Source organism: Euprymna scolopes, unplaced genomic scaffold (assembly GCF_053919585.1).
Source record: "Euprymna scolopes isolate OS-2025 unplaced genomic scaffold, ASM5391958v1 sca605, whole genome shotgun sequence".
In the NCBI taxonomy this organism is placed as follows: Eukaryota; Metazoa; Mollusca; class Cephalopoda; order Sepiida; family Sepiolidae; genus Euprymna; species Euprymna scolopes.
This window is the reverse complement of record NW_027633664.1, coordinates 22,501-32,217: the sequence shown is the minus strand read 5'-3', so window position 1 is coordinate 32,217 and position 9,717 is coordinate 22,501. Positions and strand designations below refer to the sequence as shown.

Sequence of the window (9,717 nt, the reverse complement as noted above, 5' to 3'; positions counted from 1 at the left end):
ATATGTTGGAAAGGAGTAGCGATCGAGCGAAGGGGGCTGTCGGTAGGCGGCCGCGGGTGCATGTGTGCCCGGGACAGCACCCCCATCCAACTAAGGGGTGTCCCCCGGGGGCCAGGGGGACCTCGTCCAGGTCGGCCGGGCGCTTCCCAGACGCCTACCGACACCGGTCAGGTCGGCGAGGCTCCCGGCGGCCCCGAGCGGGACCACAGGTTGCGGAAGGCGTCCAAGTGAGCGGCGGCGACGCCAGGAGGCCCCCGGGGTCGACTCCGCGGCCCCCGGGTCGGTGTGCGGGCCTCCAGAGCTCGATAAAGTAGTGGTGTCGCTAGCGGTCGAGAAGGCACTTTTCGACGCCTACTGCCACCCCACATGGCGGTAGGCGCAAAACTGGAAAATCGCCGACCAGAAATGTCGCTTCGTATAATCGACGTTTTTTTTGACCACCATTTTCAGGTGTCGGAGGTGGGTCTGGACGAATACCAACACCATTTCTGGGGTTTCACAACCGCCCGGCTTCTCCGACATATGTTGGAAAGGAGTAGCGATCGAGCGAAGGGGGCTGTCGGTAGGCGGCCGCGGGTTGCATGTGTGCCCGGGACAGCACCCCCATCCAACTAAGGGGTGTCCCCCGGGGGCCAGGGGGGACCTCGTCCAGGTCGGCCGGGCGCTTCCAGACGCCTACCGACACCGGTCAGGTCGGCGAGGCTCCCGGCGGCCCCGAGCGGGACCACAGGTTGCGGAAGGCGTCCAAGTGAGCGGCGGCGACGCCAGGAGGCCCCCGGGGTCGACTCCGCGGCCCCCGGGTCGGTGTGCGGGCCTCCAGAGCTCGATAAAGTAGTGGTGTCGCTAGCGGTCGAGAAGGCACTTTTCGACGCCTACTGCCACCCCCACATGGCGGTAGGTGTAAAATCGGAATAGACCGGACCAGGAATGTCGAGGGGGAAAAAAATGACAAAGTCCTGGTGTGCCTAGGCGTCGAGAAGGCACTTTGCGACGCCTACCGACATCCCCATGTGGCAGTAGGCGTAAAACTGGAAAATCGCCGACCAGAAATGTCGCTTCGTATAATCGACGTTTTTTTTGACCACCATTTTCAGGTGTCGGAGGTGGGTCTGGACGAATACCAACACCATTTCTGGGGTTTTCCAGTTTGAAAGTTTTATAAAACATGTTCGGTAGGAAGCACACTTTGGTGTGTCGGTTCGTCGGAGCAGCGACTCTTTGCCTCGTGGTGGTCCGGAACGTCTCTACGGGCTTGTCGCAAAGGCGTCAGAAAGTGGCATCTCCGCCGCCTAGGGCTGTCACCGTTATCGCTGTCGCCGCGCTCCAACTTGTTTTGATCCGCCGCCTTCGTTCCTGCCAACCGTGCGCCCGCTCATCGTCGTTAGGTTATAATACGTGGTACGTGTGTGTGCTTCTCCGTGGACCTAGGGCTGCTCGACGTGTCGAACGATATGTTGGAACAACTAACGGCTCCTTTTCCTGGTTCCATAGTCGTCGTGGTACCCGCGTCGTCAGCCATATCTATGTCCACCATGTTTAGCCGATACGTTTGCTGCAGCTTCTGCTTCCGCCTCAGCGTTCGCCGCTCTCAGCCGCCGCTGTTGTTGCTGCCGTTCTGCCATTCAACCACTACCTGCGAATCTTTCGATGATCGGCCGAACGACCCATCGCTGTGCGACCGATAAATCCTCCGGATTAGGGAGAAACGCCGCCGCTCTCTGCCGCCGTCGAACGGAAAAACGTACATTGTAACGAACGAACGAACGAACGAACGAATTAACGAACGAGCGAACAAACAAACAAAAATAGCCGCGGGGGATGCACTATGTAGATCCTGATCCCCTTGTAACCATACGTACGTTGTTCGATGCTCTCGCTCTCCCGTCCTGGAAGTCGCCGCAGCAAACAGGAGGATGAGCAGCAGCAGGCGCCGCCGCCGTAACCGCCGCCTGCCTGCCGCCTCCTACTCCTGTCAGCGTCCGATCTCACAGCCGTGTGAACGTTCGCTGACACCCGATTTCTTTCCGTCTGGCAAAACCTTGGACGTCCCGCTCGCGGTACACGTGCTGCAGCGACTTCTCGTCCGACAACGCATAAGCGTCGACGTCTGCCGCCGCATCTTCTGATACGTGGACGGTGATAGCGCTAGTCCCTTCTTGCGCCACCTCCCACCTTTGTTAGCGCCAAAGAAGATCGATCGAGCAGTCGTGGTCGCAGTCGATTAACCCGTTTTCACCGTCCGCAGTTCCCAAGCCGCCGATCAAGTCGTTGCTCTTCTTGTTCGTTCTTCCCATACCGTCGATTTGCACGGCTGCCGGATGAGCCATCCTCTGTCCGGCGAAGCGCTCACGTCAGTGATCGATACTTGCACCGACAGTCCTCCCGCTCGCGACTCGGTGCTCGAATCGGACTCGTTCGTTTTTATCTCGATGCGATTGTGAAAAGGGGGACCGGTCGTCAATGTCGTGTGTGTCGACGATGTTGTTCGCCCGGTCCGCCGCGTTGTTGTCGTTTTTTTTTTTTTTTTTTTCCCCTAACGTTCGCCGTCGCACGGACGAAAGGGTGAGAAAAAAAAAAAAGCTCGAAAAAGCCGCCCAAAAAAATCGGACCGAGGAGCCGCTTGCGAGAACGCGCCATGTGCACGTTGTCTCTCCTCGGTTTTCCGAGCACGAACACGACGCCGGTCGGTCGGTCGGTCGACGAAGGCGACGACGAAGGTGACGGGAAAATTTACGCCGCCGCTGCCCTGGTCCAGCTCCTCCCCGATGACGGCTGTGATGTTGACGTTGACGTTGGCGACGACGACGACGACGACGGAGACGACGACGACGACGAGACGGCATCGATGGCGACCACGATGACGACGACCTCGACGAGTTCAGTCTGCACCTTGACCTCCGATGTCCGTGTGCACTGCCGTCGTGCTGTTTGTCGTTTGTCGTATGTATCGCTGTCAAGGGTGCCGTTGTCGTTGTTGTTGTCGACGTTGTTGCTTGCTCTCTCGTCTCGGTCGGTTGGTACGTTGATGACGACGACGACGACGACGAAGACGACGACGACGACGACGAGACGGCATCGATGGCGACCACGATGACGACGACCTCGACGATTCCAGTCTGCACCTTGACCTCCGATGTCCGTGTGCACTGCCGTCGTGCTGTTTGTCGTTTGTCGTATGTATCGCTGTCAAGGGTGCCGTTGTCGATGTTGTTGTTGTCGACGCTGTCGTCTGTTCTCTCTTCTCGGCCGGCTGTGACGTGGACGTTGACGACGACGACGACGAGACGGAATCGATGGCGACCACGATGACGACGACCTCGGCGAGTTCAGTCTGCACCTTGACCCTCGATGTCCGTGTGCACTGCCGTCGTGCTGCTTGTCGTTTGTCGTATGTATCGCTGTCAAGGGTGCCGTTGTCGTTGTTGTTGTCGACGTTGGTCGCTTTCGTTCTTTGAGTCTCGGTCTCGGTCCAAGTCAGGGGAGAAACAAAAAAGAGGCCATCAGCGCGGGCAGCGCGCTTCTACTGACGGCGAACCCCCTCGAAAAATAAATAAACACGTGCCCGTCGTTGTAGTTGTCTGTCTTATGTCGGTCGGTCGGTCGGTCGGTCTGTCGTTCTGTCGAAACAAAGTCCCAAATTCCAACGATACCTGGTTGATCCTGCCAGTAGTCATATGCTTGTCTCAAAGCTTAAGCCATGCAAGTGTAAGTTCACGCCACGCATTAGAACGGGCGAAACCGCGAATGGCTCAGGAACCGGACCTAATCCTCGGGACCGTATTCCTCCTCGGAGGCGATGGATAACTGTGGCAATTCTAGAGCTAATACATGTGACACAGGCCGCGATCGGTCGGCGCGCCGTCGTCGCCACGCCTCGCGCGCTGGCACCCGCGTCGGCCGTTCCGGGTCGCGGCGCTACATATTAGACTGAGACCGATGCGCGTCATTCCGTCCTCCCGTCGTCGGCGTTCCCGCTCGCGGGTCCGTTCGGTGGCGGGGCTCATAGGGCGGCGCGCTCCGCTTTGGTGACTCTGGATAACTCACTGGTCGATCGCACGAGCTTTCACGCCCGGCGACGGGTCTCTCGAGGGTCCGCCCTATCAACTGTCGACGGTCGGTTAAGTGCCTACCGTGGTTACTACGGGTAACGGGGAATCGGGGTTCGATTCCGGAGAGGGAGCATGCGAAACGGCTACCACATCCAAGGAAGGCAGCAGGCGCGCAAATTACCCACTCCCGGCACGGGGGAGGTAGTGACGAAAAATAACGACGCGGGACTCTGTCGAGGCCCCGCGATCGGAATGAGTACACTTCAAATCCGTTAACGAGGACCAACCGGAGGGCAAGTCTGGTGCCAGCAGCCGCGGTAATTCCAGCTCCGGTAGCGTATATTAAAGTTGTTGCGGTTAAAAAGCTCGTAGTCCGAACTCGGGTTCGTGGTCGCGCAAGCGGCCCCGGGGCGGCGGCGCCATCGTCCGTCGTTGACTTTGGTCGTCCGTTCGCATTCCCGGCCCTTTCCGCCGGTGTCAACCGCTAGCATACCCGCCACGCGGTCCTGCCGGCGAGGTGGACGAGGAGGTCGTGATCGGGATCCGGGAAAAAAAAAACAAGTGGTCGTCGGTTCGGTTCCGGGAGTAGTCTAACGGGGGGGTGCTACGTGTGTGTGTTTGGGTGCGTTCATTCGCATCCCCGCACTCTGACCCCCGCGCTTCTCTCCCTCTCCCTTTCCGCGCGTTCCTCTTTTTTTTGAACCCCCCGGTCCGCTCCGAGTCCCTGCTTCGTGTCTTGTCTGCGCGCGTGTTGCGGTCGGCGGTTTCTCCCAAGGGTGCTCTTAACCGAGTGTCCGCGGCGGGCCGGTACGTTCACTTTGAAAAAATTAGAGTGCTCAGAGCGGGCTGTTCAAGCTTGCATACGATAAGCATGGAATGATGGAAGAGGGCCTCGTCTACGTCTGTCGGTCTCCGTCTACGGCGAGGCAATGATCGAAGGGAGCGGTCGGGGCCACTCGTATTGCGACGTTAGAGGTGAAATTCTTGGATCGTCGCAAGACGAACTGCAGCGATGGCGTGTGGCAAGCACGTTTTTCCTCGATCAAGAGCGAAAGTCGGAGGTTCGAAGACGATCAGATACCGTCGTAGTTCCGACCGTAAACGATGCCGACCGGCGATCCGCCGGCGTTCGCTTCCATGACCCGGCGGGTAGCCTGCGGGAAACCAGAGTTCGGTTCCGGGGGGAGTATGGTTGCAAAGCTGAAACTTAAAGGAATTGACGGAAGGGCACCACCAGGAGTGGAGCCTGCGGCTTAATTTGACTCAACACGGGAAAACTCACCCGGTCCGGACACCGGTAGGATTGACAGATCGATAGCTCTTTCTCGATTCGGTGGGTGGTGGTGCATGGCCGTTCTTAGTTGGTGGAGCGATCCGTCTGGTTGATTCCGATAACGAACGAGACTCCGGCCTGCTAACTAGTGCGCCGATGTCAGTGATTTTTACGGCGGGCTCGGCGTCCTCCGTGGCGCTCGGGTCCGGGTCGGTTTTCTCACGCACTTCTTAGAGGGACGGGTGGCAGAAAGCCACACGAGGCGGAGCGATAACAGGTCTGTGATGCCCTTAGATGTCCGGGGCCGCACGCGCGCTACACTGGAGGTATCAGCGGGGACTTCGCCCCGGCCCGAGAGGGTTGGGAAACCTCTGAACCACCTCCCGTGATAGGGATCGGGGCCTGTAACCAACCCCGTGAACGAGGAATTCCCGGTAGGCGCGGGTCAACAGCCCGCGTCGATCACGTCCCTGCCCTTTGTACACACCGCCCGTCGCTACTACCGATCGAACGGTCCGGTGAGGTCCTCGGATCTGGCCGACGACGCCGCCGGGCAGTGCGCGACGTGTCCGTCACGACACTCGTGCATCTACGCCTCGGCGTTCGATGCCTGGAGAAGACGACCGAACCCGATCGTTTAGAGGAAGTAAAAGTCGTAACAAGGTTTCCGTAGGTGAACCTGCGGAAGGATCATTACCGTTTTCCCGTTCGAGACTGGTTTGTTGTTTTCCGGCCTACCTCCTCTGTCTGTCGGCGTCAACGCCTCGAATGCGCGCAAACAAACCTATAAAAGGCGGAGCGAGAGATAGATTTGTGGTGACGCGGAGGTTTTTAAAGCCCCAGCTCTTCTTGCTTGCTTCCGCGTCTTACCACCTGTTTGTTTTTTCGCCCACCGCAAGTGATGGCCGCTTCTTCTTTGCCTTGTCGCCGCTTTATCGTTTTTTGTTTTTTTGCAGCCGCTGTGCCACCGCCGCTAGCTAAAAACAAACTACTCGCGACATTGCAATGCCGTCACGCCTCCTCGCACAGACCTCCTCGCACACTACTAAATCTATATAAACAAAAACTAATATAAAAAAACCCAAGTGCTGAACCCTGGACGGGGGATCACTCGGCTCGTCCGTCGATGAAGAGCGCGGCCAGCCGCGAGAACTGATGCGAATTGCAGGACTCAGTGAACATCGACACCTCGAACGCACATTGCGGCCCCGAGATCCCTTGTCTCGGGGCCACGTCCGGTCGAGAGGCGGAACGTTACATGTCTTTCTCCGTTAACGAAACGACATCTTGCCGTCCCCGTGCCCGCCCGGTCCTCGGCACGGTGGTAACCGGGACGTCGCAGGAGCGAGTGACGAGGGGGAAGAAAAAATAAAAAAAGAATTGACTCCTTTCAATGTCTTTTTTTTTTTTAAAACCCTCTCCGGCCTCCTCCTTCGTCTCCCGCTGGCAGACCGCGGAGTCTTTTCCCCTTTTTCGACCGCGTGAAGAAACACTGTGGAGGAGGAGCAGGAGGAGTCTGTCCGAAAGCAGCCGAAGGGAGAACAAAACAAAAAAAAAAGCACCGACCTAACCGACTGCCGACGTAAGCGCCGCCTGCTCGTCTCGCTCTCTGCCTCATGAAGGTGTCTCTCAGCGACGCCTCGAGCAGCGCGACGAGCACGGCCGTCGCACCGTAAAAAGGTGGCCGCGTCGTAGGCAACGTCGGATGGGGAGGACCCAGGCTTTTTTTTAATTGTTGGCTTCTTCATTTTCGGTCGGACGGGCGCTATATCGGCCAGCCGTCGTCACACGGAGGGTACCGATCGAGATTCCTCTCCTCCAAACACCACACTCTACTAAAAACCGCCGCCCTCGGCTCGGACGAGACGACCCGCTGAACTTAAGCATATCGCTAAGCGGAGGAAAAGAAACCAACCGGGATTCCCTTAGTAACGGCGAGTGAACCGGGAGAAGCCCAACGCCGAATCCCGTCGCAAGTAAAAGGCTTCGGGACGTGTGGCGCATGGGTCGAAGGCAGCCGTTCGTTTTCGTCTCGCATAGTTCGGAGTTCCCTCGATCGGGGCCGCCCGCGGCGGGTGCCAGGCCCATTCGGTGCGGACGGCGAGCGACGGCCTTCGATCCGAGAGTCGGGTTGCTTGGGAACGCAGCCCAAATCGGGTGGTAAGCTCCATCCAAGGCTAAATACCGGGACGAGTCCGATAGTCGACAAGTACCGTGAGGGAAAGTTGAAAAGAACTTTGGAGAGAGAGTTCAAGAGAACGTGAAACCGCCCAGGGGTAAACGGGTGGGACCGCTCACCGCGATCGCGGGGGGACTCAGTCCGGTGCTGCCTAGGCTCGAGCCCAAACTCGATGTGTGTTCTTGAAAGAGAGGCCGTCGCGGCACAGGTCGTCGTTCGTCGTGTCCGCGGGGGACTCGTTCCCCGCGGTTCCAGCTTTTGTGCCCGCGTCGCCGACGAAGGAGACGGGCCGCGTGGATAGCGGGAAGGGAAACGTGGTGACGACCGCGGCGTCGGTAGGTGGCTGCGTCGGTTGGCTGCGACGGAGGGGACTCGTCCTCTCGATCGCTGCTGCCGCCGGGCCCTAACCCGCCGCATCCGTCGCCGCCGCTTCTTCTTTCCTCCTGCTCCCTCCGCGCGCGACTCCGCTGCACCCGTCCCCTTCATCATCGCTCGGCGTAATCATGGCGCGGGCGCTTCGGCGCGACCTCCGCGCGGCCGGCACCGGACGCACTTCCCCTCCGGTCCGTCGTCGCGACCCGTTCCCGGCGTGCAGGTCGAACACGCGGGTTTTTTTCCGTAGGCGGCAGGCGTTTCATCACCCTGAAAACCCCCGTCTTCCCACCTTGTGAAGTCGGGGGCCACCGGCCGTCGGGCCCGCGAACGTAACTGCCCCTTTCTGCCGGGAACGGAGGAAATCTGACACGATCCGTTACACGTGGCGAGCCGGTCCGTTTTGATCCCGCCGGAAGTCGCGTGCGGGCGACGCACTCTGTGTGTCGCTCCTTAGGCGCCCCACCGTCTCGGGCGCGTGCGCGATGAGAGGCGGGATAGGACTGGCGCGGCCTCGCCGTCACGCACCTCGCCGACGTTTCGGGTTCTTGTCGGGGGCAACCCCGCCCGCGCCCGTTTCCGTTTCCGGAGAGGTCGCTCGGCGACGCTTTTTTACTCGAGCCGCCCGCCACCCCGGGTCAGCGACGTGCATCGGCAACCCACCCGACCCGTCTTGAAACACGGACCGAGGAGTCCTGGCCGTTCGCGAGGTCGTAGGGGCCACCTCTGACTAACCCCGAAGGCGAAGCGAAAGCGAGAGAGCGTGTAGGAGGGCGTCGATCGGGAGAGGTGTCGTGGCAAAGTCGTCCGGGGGTCGTCGGGGGGGTGTCGTCGGTCTCGTGCCGTCGTCTTCTCCTCGCCTCACCCGCCTCCGAGCCGTGCCCGATCCCGCCGGCGCGGCGTTTTCGGCCTTCCGCCGTCGCTGCTGCGGTGCCCGCAACTTTTCCTTTTTTCTCTCTTCCCGAGAGAGATAGGAGAGGGAAGGCTCGTGGCTGACGTGCGGTTGTTTTTCCCTCCTCCCCGAGAGGGGACCGGCGCATCATCCAAAAAGGGGAATTGCCGGGCGCCAGCTTCCATATCCTCCTTCCGCCCATCGGTGAGATCCCCGCGGCTTGAACTAGTCCTATTTTGTCGTCGAGTTTAGGCGCTGCGCGCGGGCGCATCACCCCCGGGTCGGTTTCCCCTTTTTTCCGAGTACGACTCGGCCGACTCTGGCGTAGCGAGCGACCAGGGACCCGAAAGATGGCGATCCACGCCCGGTCGGGATGAAGCCAGAGGAAACTCTGGTGGAAGTCCGAAGCGCCTCTGACGTGCAAATCGATCGTCGGAACCGGGTGTAGGGGCGAAAGACCAATCGAGCCGTCTAGTAGCTGGTTCCCTCCGAAGTTTCCCTCAGGATAGCTGGCGCTCGATCGTCGCAATTCCATCCGGTAAAGCGAACGATTGGAGGCCCCGGGGCCGTTCACGGCCTCGACCTACTCTCGAACTCGGAACGGGTGGAACGGGCCGACTCTCCCGAACGACGGAGCCGACCCATCCGGCCGCCGCCGCCAGCACGCTTCGCTGGGCGGTTGGTCACCTCGAATGCGAGTGCCAAGTGGGCCACTTTTGGTAAGCAGAACTGGCGCTGTGGGATGAACCAAACGTCCGGCTAAGGTGCCTAACGCGACGCCCATGAGATCCCCGAAAGGGTGTCGGTCGATATAGACAGCAGGACGGTGGCCACGGAAGTCGGAATCCGCTAAGGAGTGTGTAACAACTCACCTGCCGAATCGACCGGCCCCGAAAATGGATGGCGCTGGAGCGACGGACCGATGCCGGACCGTCGCGGCGAGGAGCGATGA

The 9,717-nt window shown here is 59.9% G+C and overlaps 2 non-coding genes and 1 pseudogene across 2 annotated transcripts in view; all 3 read left to right on the top strand.

Moving 5' to 3' along the window:
- The first annotated feature begins 3,647 nt into the window (after positions 1-3,647).
- On the top strand, positions 3,648-6,018 carry LOC145275131 (small subunit ribosomal RNA; annotated as a pseudogene).
- A 395-nt stretch (positions 6,019-6,413) lies between these two features.
- On the top strand, positions 6,414-6,571 carry LOC145275128 (5.8S ribosomal RNA). The gene has a single exon (XR_013867061.1). It is a non-coding gene; the product is annotated as a 5.8S ribosomal RNA (ribosomal RNA).
- Positions 6,572-7,168: 597 nt separating this feature from the next.
- LOC145275127 (large subunit ribosomal RNA) overlaps positions 7,169-9,717 on the top strand; it is a 5,730-nt gene continuing 3,181 nt past the window's right edge. The window contains exon 1 of the ribosomal RNA XR_013867060.1: positions 7,169-9,717. This exon is cut by the window's right edge and continues 3,181 nt beyond it. This is a non-coding gene — a ribosomal RNA (large subunit ribosomal RNA).